The following is an 18929-nucleotide window of genomic DNA, read 5'->3' on the forward strand; positions in this document are numbered from 1 at the left end:
ATCATGTGATGTTTTTGAAGTTGTATCTTTTTTTTTTAAGCAAAAATTCACACTAAATAAAAGTACCTGCGATATCCATTTAGAGGCACGTTTTATGCAAATTTGTCTGATTTTAATCCAATTTTGGCTGTATTTTACACATTATTTGAGCTGATAAGTGCATCCCAAAATCTGGTGGAGCATGATATTCAGCTGATTGCTCGGCGACGTCCTTTGCGCTTGCCCAGGAATCGAGAATCAGTTTGCTCTGCATCAAAATGCAGGCAAAACCGAAATCCTCAGATAACTGTATTGTTCGTTTTATACATAATCATGGATCTGCAAAGCCTCCCAGCCTCAGACTCCATCAGTGTTCAATGCATACCCAAATTCTCTTGCACGCAGAGTTGCGCTTTCTTGGCCACTGTGAAATGTCAGTATTCAGTGCACTGTTGCAGAATCACTGACACATAAGTACAGCTTGTTTCACCTGGACATCCTTGAATGATGCATGACTATTCATCAGTGCCTCCAATGTAAGGATGGAAAGACCTTTAATAAATATTTTTAACATGTTTTTCAGGTGTCAAGAAACCCCAGCAAGAAGAATCTTGGGTGGACAAGAACCTTTGCAGTTTGGGACTTCACATAAAACTATGGATGACTACCTTGAAAGCCTTCGACTTCACTTTGGTTGTGTCTTCCTGCATGGCAGAGGGGTTGGATTGGATGGCCTTTGGGGTCTCTTCCAACTCTATAATGCTAGGTAGATACCTATTGAATCAATGGCATGCACATATCTGTCATAGTATATCTATTGAATCAATGGAATGTACATATCTGTTGACTCTCCTACTTTAAGTTGAGCCCACTGTAGTTGGGATAAGCCACGAGGGCTCAGGTCATCAACATTATAAAAATTGGCGGTCAGATTTGTCTACCTCTAAAATAGTCCTTGAAATTTTTGGAGCCGGCTTGCCTTCATCTTGGTCTAGAGAAAGATCAGCAAGTCCCCACAAATCCAAGCAGCAAGTGGTGACTACACATCCAGGCTTTGAGGAGTGTGTCTGCCCTGTCCCTCGGTGGTCTTTTGCTCTGCATCGCACCACTGAATGGGATAATACAATTATTGGATAATTAGAGTAATCAGAAAGCATTCTGCAATGGCAGGCTCTTAATTGACTTGCCCATTAATGGATAATGATCGCGTTCCTTCACACTGCCAGCCTGACCCCTTGGGGGTAGAAGGGGGAACAGGTGGAGGGTTGACCTGAAGGGCTGATAAGGCAGCTGTTTGGAGGGCAACCTAGGTCTAGCAAGAGCCTCCGATTGGCTTTGGCGAAGGGCAAAAGCTTTTAAGATGGAGAGAGAGGGTGACTCCAGATTTTTCTGCTTGACAGTGGAGGAAATGGCAAAGCAACCTGCATGCGTCATCTTCCTTGCTCCCTTCTTACTGTCCATTTAGTCTCCCATCATGGCATCCATGCTGGACCTCAAGCTCTGATGGACGGTAGGATAGTAAATGTCCTCTAGGTTGCAGTCAAAACATCCAAAGTTCATCAATCATCATTTGGTGAGTTTTTCCACCTGCACACCCTGTAATTCATACACAGTGAACAGTTCTATCTTGTAATGCCAAAGGTGCAATGCAGCTCATGAAGTTAAAAATGTGAGGTGCTTTCACTGTACTCACATTATTGGAGTAAGAAATCAATTGCAAAGGCAGTGGGCCCTTGGAAGATCTTTGGGGAGCAGTAGTGTCACCCCCTTTTCGGATATCACCTGGTGTGGTCCACATCTCTCGCACCCTCCAAATGTGGTATATCAATATGTAAATAAATCCCATTGATTTAATGGGTTTACTCCAGTTGGGATTAACAGTAGAATTTAAGTCCTAAAGGAACATAGGGCCTATTCCCCTTAGGATTCTTTTGATGGCTCTTTCTTCCCATGCAATCGTTCCCCAGTACTTGAAGTGCCGCAAGAGTTAAAGCTTGCTAGCACTGGAAGAAGAAGAAAGAGGCAGACAAAAAAGAGAGAGGGAGAGGGAGACAGAGGGAAGAGAGACAGAGGGAGAGAATCTTGCCACTTTTGGCATGTAAATAGCGTTTTGCAAAAGAGCCATTTATCAGTGAGATTATGGAATCTGTTTGAAGAATCCCCTGGAGGACACACTGGAGAGATGGCTTGCATGAAACTTAACGAGAGGTTCTGCACAACACACACCGGGGCTCTGTGTAGGCAGCAACGCTGGCAGAGAATTAAATCCACGCTGGAAATGTTAATAGATGCAGACACATGTTCGTGTTTGTTAAGCGCTCCTTGCTTTTATTTGATTCCCTCTCCCCTTCCCCACTCACCGTGCTCTGGATGCTGTTCCAACGTTTGCCCCCGTCCCTCTCAAATCTCCAGAGAAATTTCCAGCCCCCCATTGTGTCTACCATCCTCAGCCGTACTCATTTACATCTTTCGCAGCTTGGCACTGGCTTGGCAATGATGCCTCTCTAAATAGGCCAGAGCCTGGGAAAGATAAAAACATTGCTGAGAAGTCTATTCTGCCCAGTTTCACTCATCAAGTGAACAGAGAGCATGCATAGGTCACACAGGAAGAACAACAACTACTGACCAGTAGTGTTGTGGTAAAGGGTTTGGTCATATTAGCAGGCCATGGTCAGAAGATGTTGGAATATCTCCATCTCCATCTCTTCGTCTCCGTCTCCATCTCTTCATCTCCATTCCATTTCCATATCTCCATCTCCATCTCCATTTCCGTCTCCTTCTCCTTGTGTGCCTTCAAGTCATGAGTTATGGTGACACTAAGGCAAGAGTTGTACAGAGGGGTTTTGCCTTGACCTTCCTCCAAGGTGTCTTGCCCAGTGTCAACCAGTCAATTTTCACAACTCAGCAGGGATTTGAACCTTGTTGTCCTTGGTCATAGTCCAAATCCCAAACCACCACACCATGCTGGCTCTATGTTTAGAACTGTTGTTTTGTGCCTTCAGTTCATTTCTGACTGATGATGACATGAAGATGAACCTATCATGGGTTTTTCTGGGCCAGAGAGTGTGTGACTCACCCAAGGTCTCCTGGTGGGTTTCCATGGATGAACAGGGAATTGGATCTTGGCCTGCAGGGTTGTAGTCCAATGCTCAAATCACTATACTACACTGGCTCTCATGTTTAGTATAGAATCACTGACTCATAGAGATGATTCTATGCTATACTATACTATACTATACAGAGATGGTTCTCTACTAAACTCCTCGGGATGGAGCCCTAAGAGTTAAAGGTGGCATCGTACTGTTACAACTGTGTGGTGCAGATAGGCTCCGAAAAGCAAAGTGTGTGTTCTCAGCAGAACCCTGATAACTCATTCAGTCTCTACTCTGGTGTTAATGTAACAGATTTATTAACCAAGGTTATCTACAGCACTCTGGCAGTCCCACTAAATATAGACTTGCAGAGGGAATTTTTCCTCCCCAAACACCTAAAAGGATATTGCATACAACGGATCAATAGCAAACTGCTCTAGTGCCCAAAAGGTCTGGAACAGCACTAAGCATCTTAAATGCAGGGATCCTTGTACGATGTGAGCTTTCTCAGACAGATTGCCTTGATTTCCCTTCTGTGTTGTCACTGCTGCGTGCTCAAGTCGTTTCCGACTTGTGTCATTTAGCTCTGGTTCCGCAACAAACTACAAATCCCAGAATGCCATAGCCATTAAGCCATGGCGGTTAAAGAGGCACCGAGCTGCATTATTTCTGCAGCAGAGCTGCAGCTCGGATCCATGGAAGGGTGAACGAAACGGAGGAGAAAAGGGAGATTGCTTCATCCTTGCTAGCAAGGGAGACTTCTAGAAAATCCATCAGCGGCATTGAACTTAAATCGGTGTACGTTATCTGAATAAATTAGCTTGGTTGGTTCAGCGGTGGCTTGTGCCTGTCAGTGATTAATTACAGTTCTCCTTTCCCCCCGCCTGGTAATACCCTTATCATCGGGGGTCACATGTTCCCGGTTCTCAGCATGTTCCCCGTCCATGCTCAGTCGTCCAAAATTTGCCAACCAGGGTCAGTTATGCCAGAGGGGTGCAGCTGAATCTGGCTTCCCTTTGCAATATTACCCACCCTGTGCCCAACCTCTCTCAGCAGCTGTAAAGACTAGACCAGCCTTGATCAACCTTTTCCTTTTCTTATCCTGGAGGAACCTTGAAATTAGGTCCAAGTCTCAGCGAACCCCTGCAGAAAGGAATATTATTTCTGCGGCTCTGAAACAACAGTTGGCTGAGGTTCTGTATCAGCTACTTAGGTCCAAAACACAGTGCAGAAATAATCCAGTTTGAGATTGCTTTAACTGCCCTGGGTCTGTGCTAGGGAATCCTGGGAATTGTCATGTGAAGCTGAAGGCTTTCATGGTTGGCATGCATAATTTTTTGTGGGTTTGCCATTGCCATCCTCTGAGGCTGAGAGGATGTGATTTGCACAAGGTCATGGGTGAGCTAGGATTTGAACCCTGGCCTCTAGAGTCATAGTCCAATGCTTAAACCACTACACCATGCTGGATATATGTAAGCAGCGTACTGGACACTATATGCAGGATACATCTGTCCTCTTGTCAGTTAGGGCACAGTAGACTGGCATTTCTACCCACCTCCTAGCAGTGATCTCTGGTGTGCAAATCTGAAACATATCCCTGTCTCAATCCCTCCATGCGCCAGAGATTGCTGCCAAGATGGAGGTGGAAACATTAGTTTGTTATGCACCAATTGATAGGAGAATAGACCTCCATCGCTCAGACTAGCTGATGCCAGGTAAAGCAGGACTGGGGAACTTTTGTGATCATTGCAATAGTACCGTGATCATGACTACCTAGGCCTTGCTCATATGTATCACTTATAGATCCATAATGCTATTTCCTAGCATGATGATGATGATGATGATGATGATGATGATGATGATGATTCACAACTCCTAGTGACCTCTTACAGGTCCATCATATTCCAGGAAACCTTTGCTTAGACAACCTGGACAACACACTTCATTTTTATCAGGAGGAGGACCAAGAAGAGGAGAAGAAGAAAGCAAGAGGCAGAGTTGTCGCATGCCGCGTTGCATTCCAGTTTGGGTGATGGTATAGCAATGTCACCCGTCTTAAAGGACGCTTAACACCCCGTGCAATGTGTATTGTAGGCCTTCCGCTCTTGACCATGTAGCCATTTGATGGGGTGAGGAAGCATCCCCTACCGGCAGCTTTCTTCCAATCAGCCATTTCTTCCCAATATGCTTGTGGCCGGCTTTCATATCTGTATCGCGAACAAATCAACCTTCACACTTCAGCAATCTTTCTCAGAGAGATTTCCTCATTTTCTACCTTTCCAGTACCTGCTATGGCGCCTCTTGCATACCAAAATTTGCAGACGGAAAAGAGGAGCTAAGAAGCAAAGAGTGCTGAGAGAGTGAGCAAGCAAGCACGCATCTCACTGTTTTTAATGGCTATTCTCTCCCACCCAATTGCCCTTCCCTTTTCTTGTGCCCTGCTCTTCCTTGACACCTATACAACAGGTAAAAACATAGGTCATTTTCTATCATTTTTGTCCTGCCTGCTAGCCTTCCTTCTCCTACTGCCTTCAGGAAACAATTGACAACGCCGCTGCAAAGTTACAGAATATTCATGAATATTTTAACTTCTGGGGGAAAGTGTCACAGCCTGTTGAGCAGCTGCCACCACAGTCATACGCGCATGTCTTTCCATGCCTTCGAAAAATTTGACAAGCAGGATCTATGGCCCTTTCGCATCACACAATTATAGCACCCTATTCCACCTTAATTGTCACGGCAACATCCTATGGAACCCTTGGGTCTGTAGTGTGATGAAATACTAGAGCTAATGGACCGAGAAAGCAAAATACCCCTCCCCAAACTATGATTCTATGGGACGTTCCCAATATGGTTAACGTGGAATGTGTTGCTATCATTGTGTAGTGTGAAAGGAACTCTATAGTTATTCTTACTGCGACCCTACAGTGCAGTTCGGTATTACTTTGCGCATATTGCAGATGTGTGTATTGGACTAGGGCTAGGAGGGAATGGATTGACCAAGGTCATGGCTAATGTAATGAGATTGAACCAGGGAATTTAGGACTCATAGCTCAGTCTCTTCACTACGACATAATCCCAAACATTTAGGATGGGATTATTTCACTTCAATTAAAATTGGGAAGGTTTGCCATATTCAGTGCACCTTCTTCCAGTAACTACCTATCTACCTCTCTATTGGCACACATACAAGCAGTGGCAGCCGACAGCTTCCCTGTCAGTCAGTGAGGAGTCAATCTGCTCTGGGTTTTAGTCTTAAAGTTACTCATATAATTTCTTTGGACAGCTCATTTGAGATTCAGATCTTGTTTCTGCCCCACTGAATTGGAAGCTGCCCTAGATAGAAATGCAGATATCTCCAAGCATTTAGGAAACTAACCTGTCAAGGGAGAAAATTAAACTAGAGCAGTGGTTCTGAAACTTTGGTTTTGGATTCCAGTTCCAAGAAGCCCCAGCCAACTTGGCCAACAGTCAGCAACTCTGGTCCAAAATATCTGGATGACCAAGGTTTGGAAACCACTGAATGAGAGAACGTTTCCCCTGAGCTTCTTCTTACTGAAGGGTAATGTGTTCTAGACTGGAAAGGACTGTTTATATGAAGATGAATATTCCTCCATGTCATAAGACAGACCCCTACCTGTCTCCTAGTCGCCCACCTGATTTAGTGTTAAAAGACTGCACCAGGCATAGCAATGGGATTTTTCTTTCACTGGACGAGAGGTATATATACACTCACTAACACATGCGCACACCCACGTTATCTTCGCCATATTGATGCACCACCAGATGGCATGCAAAGCAACGCTGCACAGTCAGTAATTGTATTTTAGATTGCACAATTTATTTATCCTTTTTGTTCCAGAGAACCAAGTGAACTTGTAACTCCTCCACCAGCATCTTCTGCAGATGAGGCATTGACTCCTGGTAAGGGCAAATGCATCATCCCACCAGCGTTTTCCCATCCAACTTTCTAAGGATATTTCCCAAGTGGGATGATGGGCTGCTCTCAAATATGTTCCAGATTGCATCTGACATCCCCAATTCCAATTTCTCTCTCTTTTTCCTCCTCGCAGTCATAATGGGATCTTGGCAATAAAGATGGATTTGTTAATTTCCATCCTCTTCTCACTCTCACTTTTAATCACTGTCATGCATAAATTAAGCCCGGCTTTCAAGACGACTCTGCCATTGTCTGGTGCGCTTAAAGGCCACACTAGAGGAGAATTCCAAAATGTAGTCTTCACATTGTGAGCTCTTTTTCTTCCTCTCTTGTTTGTGTTTCTGCAGCAGGATGTGTGGTTATTGTCTGTCGCCCACCAGGAAAGATTCAAAGGTGATGGGTTGTCAAGGTGGACCTTTTCCCAGAGACAGCCTGTCCAACTGTCTTAAAACATTATAACAGATTTGAAACTATGTACAACAGCATTGAGGGTGAATGAAGGCCCAAGGCATTGATGAACAGCCCAGGTTTTAAATGAGTGTTGGCACCAATTGGGCCTCCTTGAGGAGAGCATGCCACACCTGGGTGCCACATGGCTGAAGTTGTGCAATAACACAATTCATAACAAGGCAATCACAACATAAACCCATTCATGTAAAACCCAGGTTTGAATCCCCGCTTAGCCATGAAATCCATTGGGTGACCTTGGGCAAGTCACACTTTCTCAGCCTCAGATGATGGCAATGGCAAGTCCTTTCAGAAGAAACCTTGCCATGGGAACCTCATGAAAGGTTTGCTTTAGGGTCACCACAAGTCAGAAACTACTACTACTACTACTACTACTACTACTAAATTACAGACCTTGATACAGGATTTTGGCCATTACTGAGGAACTGGAAAACTTGTTCAACCCCAGTTCCATGGTTGAACCTCAGACAGACCTATGAAATGTTGTGGGAATCAATCTTGATGGCTTCCTTAATGGTAGACAACAAAGGCCACTTCTTTTCCTCTCTGTAAAATGGGGCTAACTGCTCCAAGCCTGACCAAGGACTTTTGTTTTACTAATAGATGAAGCTTTACACAGACAGAAATCAAACAGATTTCCTGACGCATCTTGGCAGACGTCAAGCTGTTCTCGTGTCCTCCTCTGGAAATAAAGGCAACGAGAAGAGATGGGCAGAAGTGAACTGCAATCAGACAGGCCTTTCAGAGAAGTGTGTGTTTGTGTGTTGTGTGAGAGGGATCTGGGTGTCGCTGCTGTGAGGATTTAGCAAATCAAAGTGTCTGCAACATGAGCATCTCACTCCTTGTTACAATCAGCCAACATTTGCTCTGTCTTGCTATTTGCTGATGGACAAGAGCTTGGACTGGAGACGCTTGGTTGTAGTTGGGGACATCTCAAGTTGTAAGGCAATCTGCACTCAAACAGTGGAATTGTTTATGAAATACTTCATTTATGGGGGGAAAATTGACCAGGAAAATGCACACACCACAGACGCCAAATAGATCATTCGGGGAAAAATTGCCCTTGCTCCTGAAGCATGTCTCAGCCATCTCCCTCAAACAACACTACAGCCATAGGACTGTCGCAATCTTTGGAAGATTTACTTTACGCAATTTGGAAACTCTTTATTCCAAGATGATGTTCAACATTGTTCCACAATGTTTGAAATGTTTACACCCTTTGATATTCAGTTGTTTGGGAAAACACTCACTTGTAGTATTGAGCTTTGATTTCATATCACTATTCCCCCTCGGCCTGTTATTTCCATTGGGTTTTTATGGGATAAACTCCCTTTTTACATTCCTTTAAGATCTCTTCTGTCCCCCGTAGTAATTCATTTAATCTCTATCTACTAGCGTATATTTTATTTGTGATTGTCATCAACACAGGATCGGGAGCCGAGATTGGCTTTGACAAATTTCTACATTCCGAAGCCTATTTCTTATGCTACTAGAAATCCAAATCACATTTATTCTGGAGGATGATTGATGAGTGTTTGGGAAAAGAAAGTATCATCTGTCTTATTATTTTCTCTGAATCTCCAAGTGTCTATTAATTGTAGTTCTTCTATAACATCAGAGAATACTTTGGCTACTTTCCCCTGATTTTTCTTGACCCTTTTTGTGGGTCGGAGTATCTATCTTTGCATGGTTCAATGATTCCATGGAAAGCTTTCTCAAGTCACAGAGGACACAACCCTCAAAGCTTTCTGGAGTCACAGAGGACACAGCTCTTAAAGCTTTTTCTAGTTCAAGGGGAACCAGATTTAACGCATGTCTTCTGGAAGAAGCTGGACTATCCTGCCAATTTCTTCTGGATAATTCTATGAGATTTTGCACACTTCGTTTGGGGTGAATCCGGAAGATTTTGCACACTTCTCCTGCCTGGTTCCGATCCCTTGGGCCTTTTCTTCTTCTATCTTAAGAGATACACGCGAACCTTTCTGCCTCCCAGAGAGCTAGACAGCAAGCCAAGCTGGCGCCTTTTCAAATGAGCCCGTCGGATGGCAAACGTGGAGATACACGGGGATAAAATGAGCTCTTCTTATCGATTTTCTAAACCAATATGGCACCGAGGCTGCCTCTCTGTGCCATTTGCCTCCTCTGCCAGAAGGCATTTGTGGGCCTTCCATCATTTTAATTAGACATTACACCTGACACAAATGCCGACTTGATTAACCTTAAAGGAGCTGGAAGAGGTCCTTCTGATCATTAACATGCCCCCCCAACAACATATTATAACTCACGCTTAACATGTCCTATTGCACAAACTCGCACCTTCCATCCCCCCGCTCACTCGCCGCAGCTGCCGCGTGACGTTCAGACATCTGCGAGAGTTTCTTTTATGGGATGTTGCCTTCCGTAATAAAGCAATAAAGCAGAGATTTAAGAGAGGAATGGCTCCGGACCTAGCAGATGATGCATTTCCATGTTTACATAAAGCACACCTTTTTGAAGGTGTTTGTTTTTTTACTTTCTAGGGGCAGAATGGTCCTTCAGTGCCTGAGCTTTTTTGACTTGCTCTATATGGGGTTTGTTAAAATTGTGGGATTGTTCGTTACCATTCAGAAACAACTCAAAGGCACACAACAGCTTATGGTCATAAAGTCCACTCCTATGCTCCTGCCCTACTATCGCATCAGCAAAACACTCTACCCCTCAATGAAACCATGCAAAAAAGCAATTTGAGGTTGATTCTCTTCTGTGTGTGATTGATCTCTGCATGCATTCTTGTGCACTGCTAAAATACTAGGCCCAAAACCACAAGTCCTGAGATAAAACCCCAGGCTATTCTGTCCCAGCACATCAGGGCTCTGGATTGTGAGGATACCTATGGAACAGGATCTCTTTCATACCGGCTAATAGCAGCCGCTTCCAGAAATCCCCCCCACAAACCCCTATGCAAACACACAAGACATTCTCCATTGTTCTGCTTTCCATATTGCCAGCTTCGTAATTAGAGTCTGAAACCTCTGGGCCTCTCCTCCTCCAAAGGATGAGCTGCTAAAAATACAACCCCTGCGGGTGTCTATTCAACTTCTATTTCTGTATTATTATATTTCCCTTTCCCTTCTTCTTTTTTTAAAATCCACAAAGTAAATCGGAGGAGAAAGAGGAGTGGGGAATGCTGTGATCATGAAGGCAGGACTTGGCTGGGCAGTTTCTGGGTTCTTTAATTGCACAAAATTACCATGCGCTTGTTCATCAACTTTCTCCATAGACTTTCAAGAGCTTATCTCCCAACTTTCTTGATTCGTCCAGGAGGCCTGAAACATGCCAAACAGCTCTTCTTCTTTTATGGAGTAGGAACTTTATTTTTCCCATGCTATTTTTGCCTCCGGTACCACATTTTCAGTTAAAGTAAGAATGCCTGGGAACACTTCTATTGTACTAAATGCGTATACACATGCGCACACATCTGCATATACTCTGTTGCAGAAATCACGGACCACTTGTGGAAACGAAGATACAAACTATCTTTCTGCTCTTTTCCTTCAGCCTCGCTGCCTTGTTGCGTCCGTTGCTAAATCTCACTTCTCATACCTCTTCTCCGACTTTGTTGTTGGCCGCTTGCAGCTATTCCATCTACCTCTCCTCTGTTTGTTTATCAGTCTGTCTATCTGCCATCTACCTATCTTAAGGGCATTTCGTGCCACTTGATGAACCGCTTCCTCCACCCAGGATATTACTTTACTGAAGTGAAGGAAGGGGTCTGTCACGGTTATGTATCTGACTTAGAAGCGCAGATTGGATAAAGTTCCTTTTGTTCCATGGATACACACATCCGATCCATGTATCTGTCATGGTGCATCTGGATCCGTGTGGTGAGGATTTACATAACAAAGGTGAAGAACAAATTGATTCGATACGGTGATTCGGGCTTCACAGCCGAGGGGGGCTAGCAGGGGAACCGGAATATAACCGCACCAGAGAAAGGACAGATGGGAAGGAGGAAGGATGCAAATTGGTGACAACTTCTTCTCTCCCAAAAATGTGATCTGACTTGCTTAGTTGATCAAGTATATCAATCTAGAATTCAAAGATATAGCCGTGTTAGTCTCTAGAATCAGTATGTAGAGAGATCCTGTAGAACATAGTTGCTTGTGGGTTTTTCAGTCTATGTGGCCATGTTCTAGAAGAGTGTATTCCTGATGTTTCTCCAGCATCTGTGGCTGGCATCTTCAGCCACAGATGTTTGTGAAACATCAGGAATAAACCCTTCTAGAACATGCCACATAGACTGAAAAACCCACATAAAACTATGGATGCCGGCCATGAAAGCCTTCGACTTCACATCTTTGAGACTAAATGAAAGGAGTAGATTGAGGTCTACGAAAGCTCATGCTGCCAACTTCTTTCAGTTTGTCTCGAAGGTGATCTACAAATTCTCTCTACATACTATGTCAATCTAGGCTGGATTTATGGAATCCACAGAGGAAGGTCCTGCAAAATCATCATCATCATACTATATATATATATATATATATATATATTCCCCCAAATGTCACTAAACACCTTCTGGGAGTGTGAGGACATTTTCATCATCTTTGTAGTCCCCCATCCCAAGCCATTTGAGGTTCTCAGTTGAATCAATGGGATTTGAATGAACGCTCTACTCCTTTTGGGACTCACATGTGGATTTGTGCCACTGGGCTGCAACCGCCTTGCATAAATAATCCAGCTTGTCAACACTATAACTGTGCTATGACTCAGTGCCACAGAACTCTGGGAATTGTAGTTTTGTGAGACATTTAGCCTTCTCTGTCAGAGAGCTCTGGTGCCACAAGAAACCATAGTTCTCAGACTTTCATAGCACTGGGGCATGACAGTTAAAATGGTGTCAAACGGGGATATTTATGCAGTGTGGATGCAGCCATGGGGTACTTTTTAAGCATGGCTAAGTCTGGACTTCCCTTCTCTTCCTCCTCATCTTCCTCCTCCCATCCCTTCTTCCTTCTACCTTCTATTTCTGGATAGTTCCTTCTTCCACCATAATCCTTTTTGCTGAAAGTCTAGGACACAGTGTCACCAACCTTGAAGGTCACATTGCAAGATTTGTCAGGGGGGGGAAGCCAACTGGAGAAAAATCCATGGGGACAAAGTTGCTGAGAAACAATTTTGCAGGGCACCTGCTGGGAGAAGCAGCCAAGAGCAGGAGAAAATATCGAACTTTCCAGGAGGGGAAAATAATGAAATAAAAATAAACTGCAATGGATTGGAAATAAATTTGCAGTCTCTCATGGGACGAATCTTCAGGGCAAACTCCCAGTTGCACCTGAGCAGCCAGCTTTCCCTGCGAAAGTCGCTCTGACTTTCCTTCTGGGTGCCGAGGAAGCTTGGTTTGATAGATTCCAAATGACAGTGACCTCAAAGGAAAAGGACGACGAGAGAAGGGCTCCTGGAGTATCTGTTCCTGTAAGTCAGAGCGCGAGCGGCGAAGCCAAATAAAAACCAAATGCGCAAATGATTGGAAAAGTTTATTGTGAGCTACAGAACACCTGTATCTGTAGTCCAACTTGGATGGATATCTATGAACATGGGAAGATTGTACAGCTGGAAGGAAATATTCAAAAAGAGTAAAAAGGAAAAGAGAGTAAGGGAAGAAGGAAGGAAGGAAGGATGGAAGGAAAGAAGGAGGGAGGGAGGGAGGTTTCTCTAGTGTTGAGAAAACAAGAAACCTGGACTGATGAGAATTAGTGCTTATTCTGCACAAATATATATATATATATATATATATATATATATATATATATATATGTATGTATATGTATATATAGTGGCACTTTCTAAGTACACTCATACCTCGGGTTACGAACGCGCCGGGATACGAACTTTTCGGGTTACGAAAAAAAAAAAAATAAAAATTATTTCCGGGTTACGAAGGTTATTCCGGGTTACGAATAACCTTTTGGTGCTTTTTGGCGCTATTTCGCACCAAATCGCGGCTTCCCTCCATTAGCGCCTATGGGTTTCTCGGCTTACGAAGACTTCCGGGTTACGAAAATGGCGCCGGAACGGATTATTTTCGTAACCCGGGGGCCGAGTGTACACAAGGAATGGTGTTTTGCACAAAATAAACACCAGCTACCCTATTGTCAGGCTCGGAAGGCAGCATTTTTGGCACAGAAAATAATAACATTGTGCAGAAATAATGCTTTTCAAAATAACCAATGTGTGAAATTTTGCACAGAACAAGTCCTGAACCGAGAACAATCTTCGTAAACGGCACAGCTTCCGATGGCCTTCTCACAATGAGAAGACAGTTGCCATTCAAATGATGGGGGGAAACTGCAAAAGAAAGTATCTCCAATCTCATATTGTTCCTGATAGTTTCCCCCCCAACTGTTGGGAAACCATTTTTGGAATGATGAATTGTGAATATTTTGTCTTTATACCTCAGGCAGCAATATATCCAGGGCTGGCCTTAGTTGGGTCCCTTCGAAAAGTTCTCCCAAGTAAGAACTCCTGAAGAGCAACGAATGGCATGGCAACCTCTCTTCTTGCCCTGTAACCCCTTCCAATTCCCTGGTCCCCTTGACAGCTTGCTATTAGGCAGATTCCTGCATATTAGCTAAAATTAAGTTAAACTGTGCCTTGAAAACTACTCAATGACTGACAGCTTTCTCAATGCGCCTGAACAAATGAGCCCAGGTCTGTCACTGAAAGATTCGTCTTGGGCTGTCATATAATCCAGGCCGTCTCCTTCCTGTGCCGAAACCTGCCTCACTTAGTCAGCTCAGGGATGGAGAAGAGGTCCGTCAACGTTGGGCTTTGACATTTCCTCGTCTGAAGCAAAAAAAGGCCCCAAAAAGTATGCCTCCCTTCCCTCATTGGACTTTTTCTTCTTCTTTGAACAGTTCCATAAAGTTGGAGACGGAAGTGAGGAAAGGGAGCAGTGTTTTTTCCTCTTGAGTCTGGCTTCGCTGTATCTACTCTCCTTCTGAAAAATGGAGGCTCAGAAGAGGAGGAGGAGGAAGAGAAGAACTAGAAGGAGAAGGAGAAGGAGAGGAGGAGGAGGAGGAGGAAGAAGAGAAGAAGAGAGAGAAGAGGAGGAGGAGGAGGAGGAAGAGAAGAACCGGAAGAAAAGAGGGAGAGGAAGAAGAGAAGTACTAGATAAAAGAGGGTGAGTGAGAAGAGATAGAGGAGGATAAAGAGAAACAGAAGGGGAGGGAGACGAGGAAGAGTATGAAAATGAGAAGAACTAGAAGAAGGAGAGGGAAGGGGGAAGGGATGCATTAGCAGAAGATGAGGGCGAGGACAAAGGGAAAGAGAAGGAGGAGGAAGAAGTGAAGGAGAGAAAGGAGGAGGAAGAAGACAAAAAAGGAGAACCAAAAGAAGAAGAGAGGGAGAAGAGACTCAGACACTGCTTAGATTTGCTGTGCTTGCAAATTCCCTCAGTGGCTTGGCCTGCTCCTTTTTCTATGGATGCCTAAACTGTATTTCCAAAGGTTTTTTTGAGGGGGGATAATGTCCTCACCTTGCACCACCCCCAGTCACTACCTATCTACCTGCTGTAATGCCCTTGTCGGTATTCATCAAATGTCCAGAGCTTTTTAGCTGACCCTTTTTTTAGCTTATATACAGTTTGAGTTAGCATATCAATATAGGGATATGAACCTCATGATGAGTAGTAACACAAAAGATAGAAGGCAGGGAGGAGGAGGAGGAGAGAGAGAGACCATAATGAATAATGAGTAAAACTCTAATTGGAAATCGCCATTCATCATCACGAATAAGTGCGCTTCAACTTCCCAGGTATTTTCATTTCCAGCCATGACAGATGTTGAAAAGCCCCTCTTCCACCACTTCTTCTCAAATACTATTCTTCTCGTGTTGACTGCCTCCTCAAATTAACCTCCTTTAATAAGGTGGAGATATGTGCAGCCGAGTTTCAATTTACTGCATAGATCTCAGGTGGCATGGACATAATACCTCCCTCTCGCTGGAGACCTGGGATATTTTTTCTTCCTCTCTTTCTGAGTCATTGGGTATGGAGAGCAAGAGGGGGAGAAGGCATTATGGATATGGGAAGTCGAAGGCTTTCATAGCCGGCATCCATAGTTTTTTGTGGGTTTTTCATGCTGAGTGACCATGTTCTAGAAGAGTTTCTTCCTGATGTTTCGCCAGCATCTGTGGCTGGCATCTGTGGCTGGCATCTTCAGAGAATGCTGGCATGGAAGAAAGTAGGATATATAGCTATAGCTATAGCTATAGCTATAGCTATAGCTATAGCTATAGATGCGCGCTGTGTGGGATATATATACCCAGGGTCAAAAGGATATATCTCTATATACCCCACTCTCTTCCATGCCATCATTCTTTGAAGATGCCAGCCTCAGATGCTAGTGAAACGTCAGCAAGAAACTCTTCTAGAACATGGTCACATAGCCCAAAAAACCCACAAAAATCCACTATACCAAAGTCGCTTAATGAACTTTGAGATCATTCCTTCTCTTTGGAGTTAAGTTAGACTTGATCGTTCAGTGCCAAGCTACATCTTACTTTATTTCAACCTCAGTACTTGAGGAGTAGCCATTCCCTGTATATGTTTACTCTAGGACTTAATTCTGATGAGGGTCCTAAAAGAGAAGGTCCATAAAGGGACTGTTACAAGAAATGACCCGTTGCTATAGGACCATGGGCCAAAATGAGGTAGAGTAAGAGAGGGACAACTGTGGAAGGCTCCAGTTCTTCTCTTCTTTCCCCCCACTGCATCGCCTTTTCTCCCTTTCCCTTCTTCTTCTCGTTCCTCTCTTTTTCCTTCTCCTCCTCTTCTCCCTCTCCCTCTTTTTTCCTCTTCTTTTCCTCCTCTTAGGAATAGTTTGCTAATTCCAAGCTTTCTACATGAGCAAGAATGGGATGCAACATCATCCTGCAAATTAACGCATGGGAAGAGAAAGCATTCGATGCATTTGTGTATGTGTGTCTGTAGACACACTTACTTGCTCCTAGGCTTCTCTCATCCAACGTGTCACATTAGGAAGAGAGAAAATGTAGAGAGAGACGTTTCCTACCATCGGTTGCTTGCCTTGGGGTTGAACTGACGGAGCCGACTGTTATCTCTGGCGGAAACCCATCTGGTGCTGAGGCAGGCAAAGACGCGCGGAGAGGCCTTCCGAAGGTCATCCTGACCCTCTTGAAATTGATTTAATTGATTTTTCCTTTTTAAAAAGAAGGAGATATATTCTGCCGATCCATCGCAACAGATGTCCAAGGCACCTAAATTCAAGTCAAATTAACATAGGTTCGCTGGGAGCACAATGTCAACTTGTGCTATAAGCAGCTTAAGTCCGGCATCCATTCCACAAAGTGGGCTGAATCTTGCAGTGGTTCCCATTTCCATGGAGGGACGTTTCGATACGCTGAAACACACTTCTTTGTGAAAAATTTCACCCCACCAGGAGCTTGTCGTTGCCGAAGCAGCGCCACATGATCAAGAATGAAACAAACCTTTCTCCATTGTCCTAATTTCTATGAGTTTATTAAAAGACCTCGGGCCATTCATTATGCAAAGCAGGGGGCCTGGATGTAGCGTTCTGCAGAAAGCCTTCCTTCACTTTTCCCCTCCGCGAGAATCGTTGTTCGAACACGTGAGCCCCTTTTTTGTTAGTAAAACAATATTTTGGAGTGTTTTGGAGTTCACCTTCTGCCAAAGTTGTTGTTGAAGATCCTGGGTGCTCAAAAAACCTGCCGACGATGAGGATTTTTATGAGAGTTTCTCCAGCGTTCCTTTCCTTTATTCCTGCCCCTCTGAAACCAATATCTTTCCTCTTAAATTAAATGAGAACGATGGAGGGAGGGTGGCAGAAACAATTTTATGCATGGCACTAGGGGAAAAAAAGAGAGAGGCCAAGACTGGAAAAAAGAGAGAGGTGGTTTCAGGTTTTGCATTTTTGCAAAATCAAAGAACAGAATCAAAATATCTTCTCTCCTAAAGCCTCTTTAACTTCCATGGCTCAATGATATGGAATTGTGGGATTCGCAGTTTGCTGTGGCACCAGCTCAAAACGACAAAACCCAAATGCCATAGCATTGAGCCTTAGAAGTTAAAGTGATATCAAATTACATTGTTTTTGCAGTGTAGATTTAGCCTAGATGGGCATCCATGGCCCATGTTCACTGAAATTTGGTTGCTTCTTTCCAATGGACTCCTCCAGAACACATGCACACGTTACACTCCTCAGTCTTCCACATCAACGCACTGAAGATTAATGCCTTGGGCAACACCTTTTGGCTGCCATCGGTTCTCAATCCAGCCTGCCTCTAATGATCATGGACCCCCGCTATCTTTCCAAAACACAATGCAGAAGTCAAGCCAAGGCCTAGCTTCCCCCCAGAAGAGGCCGCAAGTCAGAGTTAATTAAGATAACGAGAAGCAAAGAGCGACAGTAATTAAAAAAAATATGTGGCATTGTCTTTTGAGACGTGCAAGAAGGAGAAAAATGAAGAGGAGGGTGGCGGCAGGGAGAATCCATCTCAGATTTGCTGGTCACCGAAAAGAGGAGCCATATTTCCCCAAAATGTTAGCAGCGCAGTCATTTGTATAATCTGCATATACTCTGCAGGGAAGGCCCTCTCCTTGGTTGCATATGAATGGCAGAAATAATGCAGTTTGACACTGCTTTAAGTGTCCTGGCTCAACGCTATGGCATCCTGGGATTTGAGATCTTTGATGGCAGCTGGGCTTTCTGACAGAGAAGGCTAAATGTCTCATGGGTCTACAAAACCGAGATTTCCATAGCACCGAGCCAGGAGAGTTAAAGGCCTCATTCCCACTACCTTTTAAATCGGATTGTGAATCGGTTTGAACTAGACCCATTTAAGCAGCGCCTTTTTGACATTGTTTTTTCCGCTTCTTTTTCAATAAATTGAATCTGCGCAAGTGTTAACCACGTGCGGATCGGATTTAAATTTCCCCTTCGGCCAGTTGGAACCGAATCATTTTGAATCAATTCATCTATGAATGGGAACCATTAGTGGATTATTTTAGAGGGGGGAAATGTGACGGGGGCAAATGTAGTGGGAACCATGCTTCGCTGTCAAATCGATCCATCAATTTGATCACAAACCAATTTATTTGTAAGTGGGAATGGGGCAAAAATGGTGCCAAACTGGATTATTTCTGCAGATTCAGCCCTTCTCTCTACAAACTGTTGTCTGCATTGAGTAGGCAGAACATCAGTGTCAAAAAGACGCTGGTTAAATGGGTCTAGTGCATGGCCCCCCTCTCTCCGAATCGCTTCAGCAAACCGATTCAAGTGGGAACCGGTGTCATTTGAACCGGTTCAAAATGATTTGCGATCCGGTTTAAAAGGTAGTGGGAATCAGACCCATGATTCTATGATTAGGGTGTCACCCAGTATGATCCTCACTCTTTGCACACCCCTAAGACACCCTCGCTTTCTACATCT

The sequence above is a fragment of the Sceloporus occidentalis genome, unplaced genomic scaffold, assembly GCF_023333645.1.
Source record: "Sceloporus occidentalis isolate IW3139 unplaced genomic scaffold, rSceOcc1.0.p SCAF_8, whole genome shotgun sequence".
NCBI classification, from domain to species: Eukaryota; Metazoa; Chordata; class Lepidosauria; order Squamata; family Phrynosomatidae; genus Sceloporus; species Sceloporus occidentalis.